Below are 14,701 nucleotides of genomic sequence, written 5' to 3' on the forward strand. Positions count from 1 at the left end.
TTCCCAGAAGGCCAGCCGTGTTTGATCTCAATGCAACATTATTTTCTTCCAGTGAAAACTTTGTATATTACTCGAGCAGTCAGCAACTCAAAAATTCCACAAAGATAAAAATCTAGTGCCCCTCTTCGGAAGCACAGATCTCTACAAGCATGCATGAACTGCTAGAGATGAGCAGATATGAGAGGCAATTCAATTTTGCCTCATGTATGAATATGCCTACTACTGAATCAGAAGAACTGGAACTTACAATACAAGATACTGAATCAGAAGCAAACTCTATGCTATTCCTCAATCAAAACGTTTTGCAGGAGTATCAAGACAGGCTCCCATTCAATTCAATATCATTTGCATAATATAATCTGTTACTCAGAGTAATGATATGATAGTGAGATAGATGACGGCGTTCAAGAACAGGCGCCGGCCGGCCCTCCCCTTCCATGGGCGGCTGCAAGCCCTGCTCCTTGAACTCGTCGTTGCAGGTCACAGGTGCGTCGGTGGTGGCGGTCATCTTCGTCTTGGCGTCATCATGCCTCCTATCCTCAATGGCGGCGATGGAGTCGTCGAGGTCGACCATGGCGTCATGGAACACCTTCATGCAGGCGTTGAGGCAGGACCACCTTGTCGACCCCATCACCTCCTTGCCCCGGAGTGTTGCCATGCCGGAGTCCATGCCCGCCACCCCCACCCCGGCCCGCATCAGCTTGGCCGAGATGGGCGCGAGCCCGTGTAGTCCCAATCTTTTACTCCCTCTGTCCCAAAAGTCGAGTCACTTATTTTGGGAAGAGGGAGTATTTTTTTTTAACAGCTTTGCTAAAGCACCCGTGTAGTCCCAATCTTCATTGCAAAACACCGAGTCAAGCTTGCAAAGGGTGGGATAGGGTCTTTCGTACTCCAAGTGAATCTCCGGTTCTATGGTGGGATCTCTTTTAGCTCACAGGAGGTGATGGCGGCCCGGAAACTATACATTGGTTATCCTTCTATTAACATTCCTCTTTTTTTTTCCTCTCGTGTCCGGTAAATTTGGTTGAAATTGCCTAAAACGATCCATTTTGTTCCACTTGGTGGCTTGTGTGATATAAGCTCACTGAAAAAGATTGTTTTTCCACGCATTGGCCGTTGGCCCATGTATAAACCATGGTAATGTTGAAGAAGTTTTGGTTTGCCCTCTCAAGAACCATTGCGGAGAGATAGAACTCGGAGAAGCTCAAGTCAGAGACATCCACGATGGAGTCGTCCCAAAGAAGGTGGATGCATCCGTGTGTGCCGATGGCTGGTATTTGGGCACAATGTCGTAGGCTCGTAGCCGGTGACCACCCAAAAACGCAGCCGTGAACTGATCAACATTTCCAAGTTTCATCTCCTGGAGACAGACTATAGCTAGCAGGTTGTTGCTGCAATGGTTTCATGTAATGAGGTAAATTCATTGGTTGTTCTATCATAAACGAACCAACAGAAGAACAGGGACAACCATGCCACATCCCCTGCTTCTACAACCTAATTAAGAACAAGGATTTCCTCCCGCTTTAGATTATAAAGCAAACATCCGATACATCCAGCTCGCTGGGGCCGCAGCACAGATAAGCCCAAAAAAAAAACAAAAGAAAATGAAAGAGAAATAAATGCCGACACCGGCAGATCAACGAAGAAAGGAAGACCGGCAACCGCTGCACCCTCCGACGAAGTACCACCGCGCTCCCAGCATCTCGAAGCGCCTCGCACCAAGCAGTACCTTCAAGAAGGAATGCGCCACCGCCTCCGCTGTTGCTCGAACAAGTTCTAGGGTACGCGAGGGATGATGGGGAAGGGATATATCCGATGCCCCTCAGGAAGGTCCGATGGCGCCCGCAAACGTCACCGCGTCGGTGCCGGACAAGCCGACAAGGATTTCTCCCGATCCACAACCACCACCATCGCCCCAGGCACTTCGAGGTGCACCACCCCGACAGCCGCCCACCAGCCTGTGCCACCATGGTTACCGGACAACCCCACCGCCTCACTGGAGCTGCGAACACGGGGCCTAGATCAGTCAAGGAGACCCCGGCCACGGGAGCGACCACAACTCGACCGGGGGGAGGGGACAACCTCCACCGCCGCAGCGGAGCCGACCGGACGCGGCGACGAGGACTTGCCGGGCCTCGATCGCCCGGCCAGGTCTACTTGGACCCAGAGAATCCTGTCGCCAGGCTCCACTACAACCTAATTTAATTGATCGTTGGTTTGTGCTAACATAGGAAACTAGCAAAGCACCATACAAGCTTAGGCAGCAGCCCACTGGCTCTGGCCCTTCAATATCCATGGGCCATGGCGCCTTGGCCACCATGCTCAATCAGAGCTTCTTCAACCACTGTGGCTTGGACATCATCCAACGTGAAGAGAGCCCTGAGCTCGGCGATGGTGTGGTCTGGGAGCTCTTCCTCAAAAGCACCCAGAGCCTCCTCGGTGATGTCTTGGCCATTCTGCATGTGAACACCGATCACTCACACACACGCGCGAGAGAGAGCTCGGGGACAGTAGTTTTGCGTTGCGAACACTTGCAACTTTTCTGTATTCAATCTTCACCTCTTATTCTGTTACACAAGAGAAACGAGGCCACTAACAGCCCGAGAAAACAGCCTCGCCGAGCCACAACGATCGCGCCATCCCACGATCCAGTTCGTGCGGGGTGTGGACTACTTCAAAAAAAAACTTCCTAGCAAACTTATCTACTCAGCTATCTAAGCAACATTTATTCTCTTGCTAAGACTAAACTGACGAACACACAAGGTTTAAGCCCACAATCACTCCCTAAGCCTTGTGTGCCTCGTTGAGTTCCACCATCCCGATCTTCATGCGCTGCTCCTGAAGCTTGACTCGCCCGAGTGCCTTGGTGAGCAGGTCGGCAAGTTGATCTCCGAACCGAACGAACTCGATCAGAATCTTCCCATTCTCCACGCACTCCCGGATAAAATGATACCTGATCTCAATGTGTTTGCTCCGGTCGTGGTAAACAGGGTTCTTACTTAGTGAGATGGCCGACTTGTTGTCGAGTTGAGCACCGCCGCCTTCAGTTCTTCGTCCTTTATCTCTCCCAGTAGCCGTGTGAGCCATATACCTTGGCATGCCGCCGTGGTGGCGGCCATGTACTCCGACTCGCATGAGGAGAGGGCCACAACCCTCTGCTTCTGCGATTGCCAGCTGACCAAGTTGCTGCCAAGGAAGAAGGCGACGCCGGTGGTGCTCCTGCGGTTGTCCACATCGCCGCCCAGATCGCTGTCGCTGTAGCCGATCAGGGGCGCATCGTGGTCACCGCGCGTGTACCGCACTCCCCAGTGCAGAGTCCCGGGCACGTAGCGCAGAACATGCTTCATTGCCGCCATGTGCTCCATCGTGGGTTCCTGCATGAACCACGAGACGTACCCGACGGAGAAGGCAAGATCCGTCCTGGTGTGGACGAGGTAGCGGAGCATGCCCACGATGCTCCTGTATTCGGTGACGTCCACAGGCTGCGCCGAGCTCACCCTGCTCAGCTTGAGGCGCGGCTCCATGGGCGTGTGACTAGGATTGCAGCCCGTCATGTCCGCCTTGTCGAGGATCTTGGCAGCGTACGCGGCCTGACCAAGGTCGATACCGCCGTTGTGCTGCCTCACCTCGATCCCAAGGTAGTAATGGAGCTGTCCCAGGTCGCTCATGTCGAAGAGTGCTTGCATCTCCTTCTTGAAGCCATCGATCTCCTCCTCGTCCGAGCCGGTGATGATCAGATCATCGACGTAGACGCCGACGACCAGGCGCGAGGATGCAGTGCCCCTGGCGTACACGGCGTGCTCGGACGGGCACCTGCTGAACCCGAGCGAGCCCATAGTCGCATCCAGCTTGGCATTCCATGCCCGCGGGGCTTGTTTCAGCCCGTACAGGGCTTTCCTGAGCTTGAGCACCTTCGATTCCTCGCCGGCGGCCGTGAACCCCGGCGGCTGCACCACGTAGACCTCCTCTTCTAGCTCCCCGTTGAGGAAAGCGGACTTGACGTCCATGTGGTGCACTGTCCAGTTCGCGCGCGCGGCGAGAGCGAGCAGGAGGCGAACGGACTCGAGCCTGGCCACAGGCGCGAATACTTCATCGTAGTCGATGCCGTGCTTCTGGACGTATCCTTTCGCCACCAGTCTCGCCTTGTACTTCACCACCGCGCCATGGGCATCTTTCTTGGTTTTGAATACCCACTTGAGGCCGATCGGTCGGTGACCAGCGGGCAGGTCCATGAGCTCCCAGGTCTGGTTTGCCTCGATGGACTTCATCTCCTCCATCATCGCGCGCTGCCAGCACGTTTCGCTCGCTGCTTCCTCAAACGAACCGGGCTCCTCGCCCAGCGCGAGATGCAGCTCATCGATGAGCTCGTCGTCGTCGATCTCGCCGTCAGCATCGTCGCCCTCCTCCAGCCCTGGGAAAGGTGCGTTCCGAGCCGCCTTCTCAGGCGTGTCCATGTACCGAGGGTTGGGGAGGAAGATGCCGTCCTTGCCGCATGTCGTCATTGGGTGCACCGGCACGATGTTGCCGGTCGTGCGCGCTGGAGCCGGCGCAGTGGAAGTCGCAGCACTGGTTCCACCCGTCGCACTGGTCAAGGCCGCCGCTGGGGAGTCTTCCCCCCCCCCCCCGCGGGTGCTGTTGTCGTGGATGGCGTCCTTGCAGGGTACGCCGACTGAGCCGATGATCGCGCAGCATCGGGAGACGAAGAAGAGCCTGCCGCAGGTGGCGAACCGCCAGAGAGAATTGACATGGGCTCAATCACAAAGCTCATACCTGCCTGGTCCGTGCCACTCTTCTCCCAGTCCCAAGCTCGCGTCTCGTCGAAAACGACATCGCGAGAGACGTGAACGCGCTTCCCCACCGGGTCGTAGAGCCGGTACGCCTTGCTTCCAGGTTCGTACCCGAACATCACCATGGCCTTGCTCCTGTCTTCAAGCTTGGAGAGGTGTGGACGCGTGTTCTTGACGTGCGCCATGCTCTCGAACACGCGCAGCAAATCGACGGAGGGCTTCCTGCCGTGCCAGGCCTCGAATGGCGTCCTCCCCGGCACGCTCCTGGAGTACGCTCGGTTGAGCACGAAGACGGCCGTGGACACGGCCTCACCCCAGAAATGCGACGGCACTCCCATCGCTTTGAGCATGCACCGGGCCGTCCCGACGACGGTTTGGTTGCGTCTCTCCACCATGCCATTCTGCTGGGGCGAGTATGGCGCGGTGAGGTGTCTCTGGACTCCAAGATGGGCAAGGTGTGCACTGAAGTCGCCGGAGTTGAACTCCCCGCCTCGGTCAGAGCGGAACGTGCGCAGCTTCCGCCCTGACTCGCGCTCTGCGAGTGCCTGAAAACACTGGATCGCCTCGGCGGCCTCGTCCTTGCTCCGGAGCAGGTAGAGCCACATGAACCTGCTGCGATCATCCACGAGCAGAAGAAAGTATCGCTTGCCGCCCGGTGTGGGCGGCGAGATCGGCCCGCAAAGGTCACCGTGTACGAGCTCAAGCGGCTCAGTGGCACGGTAATTCGCTTGCTGAGGGAATGGCGCTCGCCGCTGCTTGCCCACTAGGCAGGCGTCGCAAACCTGCTCGGAGTGGTGGAAGGGAGGCATGCCCTTGACCATGTTCTGACGCGCCAGCCTCTCGAACCCGTCGAGGTGCTGGTGCCCGAAACGCGCGTGCCAGCGCCAGCCTCGTCGTCGGAGTGTGCAGCGAGGCAGACGGGGTTGGCGAGCTGGAGGCGGGCGATGTAGAGCCTGTTGCGGGATCGCGGCACTCTGGCCAGGACGCGGTGCTGGCGATCCTGCACCGTCATGACACCGGCTTCGACGTGCGGGGGGCAGCCGTTCTCGTCGAGCTGCCCGATGGACACGATGTTGCTCTTGAGCCGTGGGATCCAGTACACGTTGGAGAGTGCACGGTGACCCTCGTCGGCTGCGGCGAACAGAACGGTGCCCCGCCCCTGAATGGGCACGAGTGAGCCGTCTCCAAACCTGACCAAGCCGCGAACGCCCTTGTCCAGCTCGGCGAACGCCGTCTCATTGCCGGTCATCTGGTTCGACGCGCCCGTGTCGAGGTACCAGGCCGCGTCATGATCTTCGGGAGCGCAGCGAAGCTCCACGCGTGCGCGTGATTCGTTCAGGAAGACGACCTCCTTGCCTGCTGAAGCACACGGAGCGACAGCTGCCGTTGTCAGGGAGGCCTCCTCGATCATCAGCAGGCCCGGATCGTCGTCCTCGCCTGCTTGGCCTTGTGCAAGGAGGGCCTGTTCCTCCTCGCGTTTCTTCTTGCGACAGTCACGAACCCAGTGGCCCTCATTGCCGCAGTAGTGACATTTGTCATGATCAGCGTCGCCACCGGCGTTCTTCCCACCACCGGAGTCAGTGCCGGCTGGAGACTTGCCCTTTCCGCCGCGTCCACCACCGCGGCCGCGACCGCGCCCACGCCCTCGCCCGCGCGTCTGTGCGCCCGACGAGTTGCTGCTGCTGCCGCCGCTGTTCGCCGTACGTTTCTCGTACGCGCGCCAGTCCTCCAGGGTCATCAGAAGGCGGCCGGCGTCCTCGCCTCCGCCGTCCTGGTCCAGTTGCTCCTCTGCCACCTTGAGTCGTCCGGTGAGCTCCTCCACCGACAAAGTGTCGAGGTCGACCATCGTCTCGATGGAGAGTGCCACCTGGGCGTACTTGCGAGGCACAACACGAAGGAATTTACGTACCACTCGCGCATCGCCGACGGGATCGCCATGGATGGACAGGTTGTTGACGAGCCCGGTGAGCCTCATCGCAAAGTCGTCGACGTTCTCGCCGGGCTTGAAACGGATGTCCTCGAATTCCCGGCGGAGGCCCTGGGCCTTGGCCTCGCGCACAGCGGCAGATCCCATCCGCATGGTCTTGACGGCGTCCCAGGCCTGCTTCGCCGTCTCCTTCGTGGAGAGGACCGCAAGCATCTCCTCGGGCACCGCCCGGAGGACGGCCTCCAGGGCGGTACGGTCGTCGTGGTAGTCGGTGGTTCCCGTGGTGACGGCGTCCCACAGCCCCCGTGTCTGCAGGATGGCCTTCATCAGGAGAGACCAGCTGCCGTAGTTGCTCCGGGTCAGTGTTGGGAACACCGTTGGGAGGGCCACCTCACGTCTCTGCACCACCGGCGCGGCGATCTCGCGCCCGCGGATGGTGCGGCTGTGCCTAGCTCTCGGAGACCGCGACAGCGTGCGCCCGCGCGTCGGCGACGGAGTCCGGGACCCGACATCGGAGTCCTTCTGCGACCCATCGCCGGAGCCCTTCCGGGGCCCCTTGCTTCCCGCCATGACCACCGGATCGTACTAGCGGCTCTGATGCCAATTGTGAACACCGATCACTCACACACACGCGCGAGAGAGAGCTCGGGGACAGTAGTTTTGCGTTGTGAACACTTGCAACTTTTCTGTATTCAATCTTCACCTCTTATTCTGTTACAGAAGAGAAACGAGGCCACTAAGAGCCCGAGAAAACAGCCTCGCCGAGCCACAACGATCGCGCCATCCCACGATCCAGTTCGTGCGGGGTGTGGACTACTTCAAAAAAAAACTTCCTAACAAACTTATCTACTCAGCTATCTAAGCAACATTTATTCTCTTGCTAAGACTAAACTGACGAACACACAAGGTTTAAGCCCACACTGCACGGTGCCCATGTTACGGCATAATAACTACTTGGCCTCATTGGCCACTAGAAGCTTCTTTCCCCTTATTAGAAATAAGCTACGGTTGGGCTCAGTGTGCGTGCTTGCGTGCGGTAACCGTGTCGGGCGCCGGTCTGTGGCCGCGTCCGGACCGTGGCAAGTGTGTGTGTGTACGCGCGGGTGTGCACTCGTTGCGTAGAAGCAGTGGCAGGCTGTTGGCGAATTGGTCAGGGTGATCGAGTCGATCGGTTGCGGGCTCACCGCGACCCGCACGCGTCATGGGTGCGGCCAGAGCAGGCCCGATCGAGCGCTTGAGTGGGTGGAGGCGTGGGGATCGTGCCCAGCGCTGGCCCAGGGTATAAGAGTATAAGACATGTGTGGAGTTCGTTGTAATGGCCGTGGGTTGGAGTTTGAGCTTCGGGAAAAAGCTGTTTGTGCAGCGGGCATTCGTCGCCGGAAATCCACCGTGTTCTGTGTCCTCTCCTTCTCCCTTCTTCCTCCTCGGTTCGTGCCAGAGAGAGGTGACAGAGAGAGCGAGGGCGAGCTAGGGTTAGGTCTAGAACCCAACATCCCTTTTGCTGGACTCGCGCGCTAGTGCGACAGAGAGAGAACCGGTTGGTGGCATCAACCGTCACACCAGCGCCACTGTCTTGCAACGGTTCGCCGGAGGGCGTGGAGGCGACGACTATGCCGTGGCCAGCAGAGCAGAGGATGTGCCCTTGGTGCCAACAGTGGCCAAGGTATAGCCACCTGACCTCAGGCAAGGTCATGTCCTCGTTTGCGTCCTGCCGTTGGTGCCGCCGGCGGTCATCACGGACGTTATCACTCTGACTCTGACAACTTTGAACTACCGAATATCGGCAGAGTATATAATTTCGACAGGGATAGGAAGGCGACACGTAACCTGCCTATGTCAATGCAAGTCCTGTTGTTTGGCACTAGTTTGTAAACCCATACGAACCATTCACTAAGTACTCCCTCCGTTCCAAATTATTCGTCGTGATTTTAGTTCAAATTTGAACTAAAATCACGACAAGTAATTTGGAATGGAGGGAGTACATGACAGAGAAACACAGAGGATATTCAAAATTAAAAAAAAACTGAGATGTATGTTACTCTTATATACTATAGCCAATTGGCCTAATGTAACTGCTATGCGTCAATCACCTCACAAACTGTAATTTTTAGTGTTCCAAGTAGAACATGTGCAGGTAACTGAAATAATGTGACATGTTCTTTGCAGTGTCTGCCACATGCTATATTCGCAACACTAGGTGAGAAAATGCTCACCGTCTTCGACCGATGCAGGAGCTGCCATTGTGGATCATATGGTGGATGGAGCAGTTGCTCAAGACAAATTGTTTGAGAGATTATATCAACACCATGTTCGCACATGAACACGTCACCGTGTACCTTCAACGTCGAGGGTGATGCACCGCAGCTCATGCCGAAGGAGACCCACCCGGAAGCGCGGTACGCAAGCAATCCGGCGGGTGCTTTTCAGGACCCGAAATCCCACGCGCCCGGAGGGACCCCGTCTGGACGTGCGGCGGCTATGGGCTGCCCTAGGTCGATTCGCTCGCCCCTAGGACCTCGAGGATCATTGCCCTTCAACACGAAGAACGAACGAAGAACGAGAGAGAAAGAACAAGGGAGAGATGTAAAAACTAGGGTAAAGTAGTATATTGATTTGTTGATTGTGTGTTGTTATTCAATCGGCCGTCACCTCTTACATATATATGAGGCGGCTGGACTTTTCGTACAAGAAAAGGACTCAAATCCCGTCCAAAACATCAAAAGATAACCTAACTCGGACTATGAGGGCCGGAACTTCCGGTCAGCCCGAAACTTCCGGGCTAAAATTATATCAAGTTGCCCTCTTGCACAGCTCCTACAGGTCGCATATGGATTCGGATCGCAATGGTCCCAAAAGCAAAGTTGAACTAGCTAGTTGATTAAATTAGATTTTTTTGTTAGGTTAGATTTTTTTTGTTAGATTACATGTGTAGTAATTAATTTGTTCATATTATGTTAGATTTTTTTGTTAGATTAATTAGATTTTTTTTGTTAGATTAGATATGTGTAGTAATTATTTTGTTCATATTATGTTAGATTTTTTTTTCTGTTAATAGATTTTTTTGGTGATATTATTATTGAATATGCATATTTGATGATATTATTGTTAATAGATTTTTTTGGTGATATTTAGATTGTGTAATTAATTTTGTTCATAGAATTTTAATGATTTTTTTGTTCATAGTATTTAGAAAAAGGAAAAAAATAAGAAGTAGTTTATATATAGTTGAACTAGCTAGTTGATTTAATAAACTAATTTATTTTACTATATATAGAAGTAGTTTGTTTTTAGTAAGTACTACTTATTTATTTATAGTAAGTGCTTAGTAGTTGAACTACATAGTTGATTTAATTAATAAAACTACTTTTATTTAACTATATATAGAAGTAGTTCCCGCGTCGACATCGACGATGCCTATCCCGCATCCTCGTCATCGTCGACTCGGCGGTGGAGGCCTGCTTGATCAGGGCCATGTTCGGGACTGGGCTCCGCCGGGTTGGTATTGGGAGGTGCTACCTTCCGGGGGACGCAGGTTGGTGAGAAGGCAGCCCGTTGTTGACCCGATCCTTGTTTGGTGGCGGTCGCGTGGGCCAGTGACGGTGGTGAGGCATCCGGACACCGCGGAGGTGGTACGTCACTGTGTCAGCGAGGAGGACGAGCACGTCCGTCGCTACATGGTTGCATTGGAGGGGAGGTTCGACAATACCTGGCAGGTTCTTCAGGGATCTCACTGGAGCTATGATCCTATGATGGTTCCTTATCTTTGGGTGTCCACCACCCGCATCGATACCCGTCGGGAGCTACGGTTCTAGTTGTATTAGTGATAATATTCGACGATGTATGGACACCAAGAGATGATGTACTTTTGCTTATAATTATTGAATGCATGCTAATTTGAATACTATACTTTATTTTATGATTTGGTTTTGCTTATTTTATGATTTGGTTTTGCTTATTGAATGCTCATATTGGATAATTTCTCCTTCATTCCCGTGTGCTAGACAATTTGATATAATTAATAATGCATTCTGGAATGAAAGGAGGAGCTACGTACATCGATCATCGATAGTCAACCCGTGATTAATAATAATGATCTAGTTTAATATTTGAATTATGAACGTATAGGTCGGAAATGTCGTACTCATCGGACGACGAAAACCGCCCGGGGGAGTGCGACTGGTGCCACGACGACCGAGGTATCTGCGACAGGTTCATTGTGCTGGACGAAGATCGGCGCTTCAGCATTAAGCTCGAGGAGACCTTCGATGTTCATACGGTACGCAACCGACGATAATAGTTTTTTTCGTAATTACTCATGACTTCAACTATTTTAATCATGACAATATTTTTCATCTTTTCCAATTCGACTAGCTTATCCCATGCTTTGCAAGACGCTATGTCTTGGAGAGGATGGGTTTTGAAGACCATGAAAGTTTCGAAACCAAAAAAATTATCCTAAGTACCCATCATGGTGTGGATTTTCAAGTAAAGCTGTACAATGCTCAGAGTGTAACCCATTTTGGTTGCAAAAATTGGGAAGCACTTTGCAAGATGTATGGTTTTGATGAGGGTATGCTTGTTACCATGGATCTTGGTGATCCTACAATCGAGCAAGAGAGACCTACGATTTTCGTCCTTGTGGATACACCTCCAATTCTTCCCCCATGTGAGCTTAACATAGTTATTAAGTAATTTATATTGTTTATTTGAAAATAGTTGACAACTTATTCTCCATTGACAGCTTATTTTCATTCTTCAAAGAATGTGCGGAAGATGGTAGACAGAACCTACTACACCGAAGGCTCCGAACTAACTTATCAGGAGAAAAATCATCTGGTCGGATTTTGTACTGATCTTAAGAATTACAATGTCTACAATCGAACTCCTCAACATTATGGTCAATACGTGCCACTAGTGCACGTGTTGAACTACGGTAACTACCATGGAGATACCCTGGTATGATTTTTTACTATTACAACATTCGTGCATCTTTTTGCACACTTCTAAAACTAGTACATCATATCATTGCTAACTACGAAGTTATTACTATGTTTTTCAACAGATAATCCCAAATGATTGTGTCCCTCATCTGATGTATACACGGGGTAGCCTTCATGTTTTGAACATACAACCAGGTCGTCCTACGAATCTCAACTGTCCATACCGGGTTTCTAAAAGAAGTGGAGACATGACAATCAAAGAATAGAAAAAATGTATGGACAGTCGTAAGGAGCTTCTTGGAAGCAACATTGAGCGAAGGGCAAAAATTGGAGATAGGATGATCGCCATTCTTCATAATGGAGAGTCAGGGTCTATATTGTTTTATGCTATTTTACCTTAAGGGTGTTTAGGTCCTACCTGATACTGATGATCATGTGCTAAGAACAATTATGTAGGGTTGGGTTCGATGACTATGAGGATGATGATCATATGACTTATTATTAATAATGAGTGGAAGTTGTATATGATGATGCATGATTAGTAGGACTTGTTATTATATATATATGATGATGTATGATGCAAGCATGCATGAGCATTTTATATCTGCGGGTGCAATGAACATAGCAGCAGCGTTGATAAACCAAGGACGAAGATATAAAAGAGGACACTTCTCTCTATTAGCTAGCTATAACAACCTAAAAATAACCCCTAAAGCAGCCACTTTTGAAAAAAAATGACTTTTGGTCCCGGTTGGAGCCACCAACCGGGACCAAAGGCCCCCTGACTGGGGTGGGCGCACAGGGCCACGTGGAGGCACATTGGTCCCGGTTCTGGTTTGAACCGGGACTAATGGGTGGAGGTATTAGTAACGACCTATTAGTCCCGGTTCATGAACCGGGACTAAAGGCCCTTACGAACCGGGACTAATGGGTGGTTTTCTACTAGTGGTCTTCATTCCAATCTTGCTACATTGATCCTCCATCCCTGCTTGGCAATGAACACTTCATTTGCTGCCTGTTCTAGCACCCTTGCTCCCAGCTCCAACGTTTTTCTTGACGACTCCTTTATCTGCATAATGGACCAGTCAGTTAACCACGTGCACATCAGTTTGACAATATATAAAGGATCATTTATCCTTTTATTTTCAAAGACAATTGCATTCCTGCTTTTCCAAATTGCCCAAAGCAGGGCTGAAATCCCCACCAGAACCAGTTTCTTATCATCTTTATTAAATTTCCTAATCCATTCCCCGAAACAGTCTGTTACATTTGATGGAACAGTTTTAAATCCACACACACATCTAACTAAACTCCATAACAATGAAGCAACCGAGCAGGAAAAGAATAAATGATCAATTGATTCATCTTTCCCACACAGAACACATCCTTTCCCACCCTTCCAGCCTTTCCTAAGCAGCACATCTTTAGTTAGGATGCCTTTTTTATTAATCAATCATAAAAACACTTTCAGTTTTGCAGGCACCTTGGTCTTCCATAAGTATTTCTGTGGGAATTTTATCCCAACAGTTATCAGTTTTCTATATAAGGACCCCACAGAAAACTTATGATCAGCAGTGAGGGTCCAGAGAACTTTGTCTGCCCCTCCCTGCATTTGAATTTCCTCACATCTTTTTTTGAGACAGTTCCAAAGCCCAAAGTCTCCCCATGCAAGGTCCTTCTAAATTTAAACCCATGCCACCCTTTCTGTATGGCCTCTTCCACAGTAATGTTGTGGTCAAAGCATATATCATATAGTCTAGGGTAAGCCTCCCTCAAAGGTTTATCATCAACCCATGAATCTTCCCAAAACCTAGTATTTCTCCCATCTCCCACTTTTTTCTTAACAAATTTGTAGAAAATTTCTTTAATTTTAAGCAAGTTAGCCCAAAATTGGGAATTCCTAGGCTTCTTGCTTACTAGAGCCAAACAACCCCCTTTTCTATATTTTTCATCCAAAATATCCTGCCACAGACCTTTCTCATTCTCCATTTTCCAAAACCACTTAGCAAGAAGTGCAATATTCATTATTTTCAGATTCAGTATCCCTAAACCACCCATGTCTTTAGGTAGACAACAATCTTTCCAATTCACTAGGTGGTATTTTTTGACATTCTCATCTTCTTGCCATACCAATCTGGATCTAAAAAAAATCAGCTTTCTTTATGATCCCTTTAGGCACAGCATAGAAGGACATGGACTCCCACACAATAAGCTGGCAAGTCGTGTTTTGGTGTTCATCGCTTAATTAGATGTTAATTGTCCGCCATTGTATGTCTGTTACATGTTGGTTTGGAAAATTTACATGTCTGTTACAGCACAAGTTTTGGTGTTTTTCGCTTAATTATATGCAAATTGCCCGCTATTGTATGTCTGTTACATGCTGGTTTGGACATTTCTAATGCCTGATGAAACTGATAATTTTCTTCCTGAATCATGATTTGTTGATTCCATCATTCAGTAGAGAAGAAAGCATGCGACGGTTATGAACTTGTTCATCCTCATGCCATGATTAGAGAAGAGATCAGGCCATTCTGCAATGCACAAAAAAAAAATCTAGTTTCAAACTAGGTGGTGGTGTGTTTCAAGTTTTTTTAAATTTTCTGCATTGCAAGAATTTTGGTATTTTTGTGAGGTGAAATTGGGTGAGTGAGAAAATACTATGATATGTGAATGTAGCAATGTAGCTTTTAGATAGCTGCACGAGGACCCGCTGAGAGCGCTTAGTTTTTTCTTCCTGTGCATATGTGCATCCATCGAAGTGGATCAATTTCTAGCAATGGATATTATGAGTGTCAGTGTTTCCTCATACCAATTGTTTTGAGCAATTAAATTGGTAAGTGTCTACAACAGGTTCTTCGGCAAGTCGAGTTGATGGTGTAATCAGATGTTTTGTTCCTCAAAATCTGATTGTTTTAATTAGAGTGAGGTCTAAGAAACAAAATACATGAATTTTAAATTCAGAGCTAGCTACCATGCTTAATGGTTTTCTATGCCCTTGCGTATTTTTCATTTGAATCTTGCAGACAATAATAATACTCTGGGGGACA

The 14,701-nt window shown here is 50.5% G+C and overlaps 1 pseudogene; it reads right to left on the reverse strand.

The window, feature by feature from the left end:
- Window positions 1–366: 366 nt before the first annotated feature.
- On the reverse strand, window positions 367–2,462 carry LOC119351016 (annotated as a pseudogene).
- Between the last annotated feature and the right edge of the window lie 12,239 nt (window positions 2,463–14,701).

Source organism: Triticum dicoccoides, chromosome 1B (genome assembly GCF_002162155.2).
Source record: "Triticum dicoccoides isolate Atlit2015 ecotype Zavitan chromosome 1B, WEW_v2.0, whole genome shotgun sequence".
Taxonomy (NCBI): Eukaryota; Viridiplantae; Streptophyta; class Magnoliopsida; order Poales; family Poaceae; genus Triticum; species Triticum dicoccoides.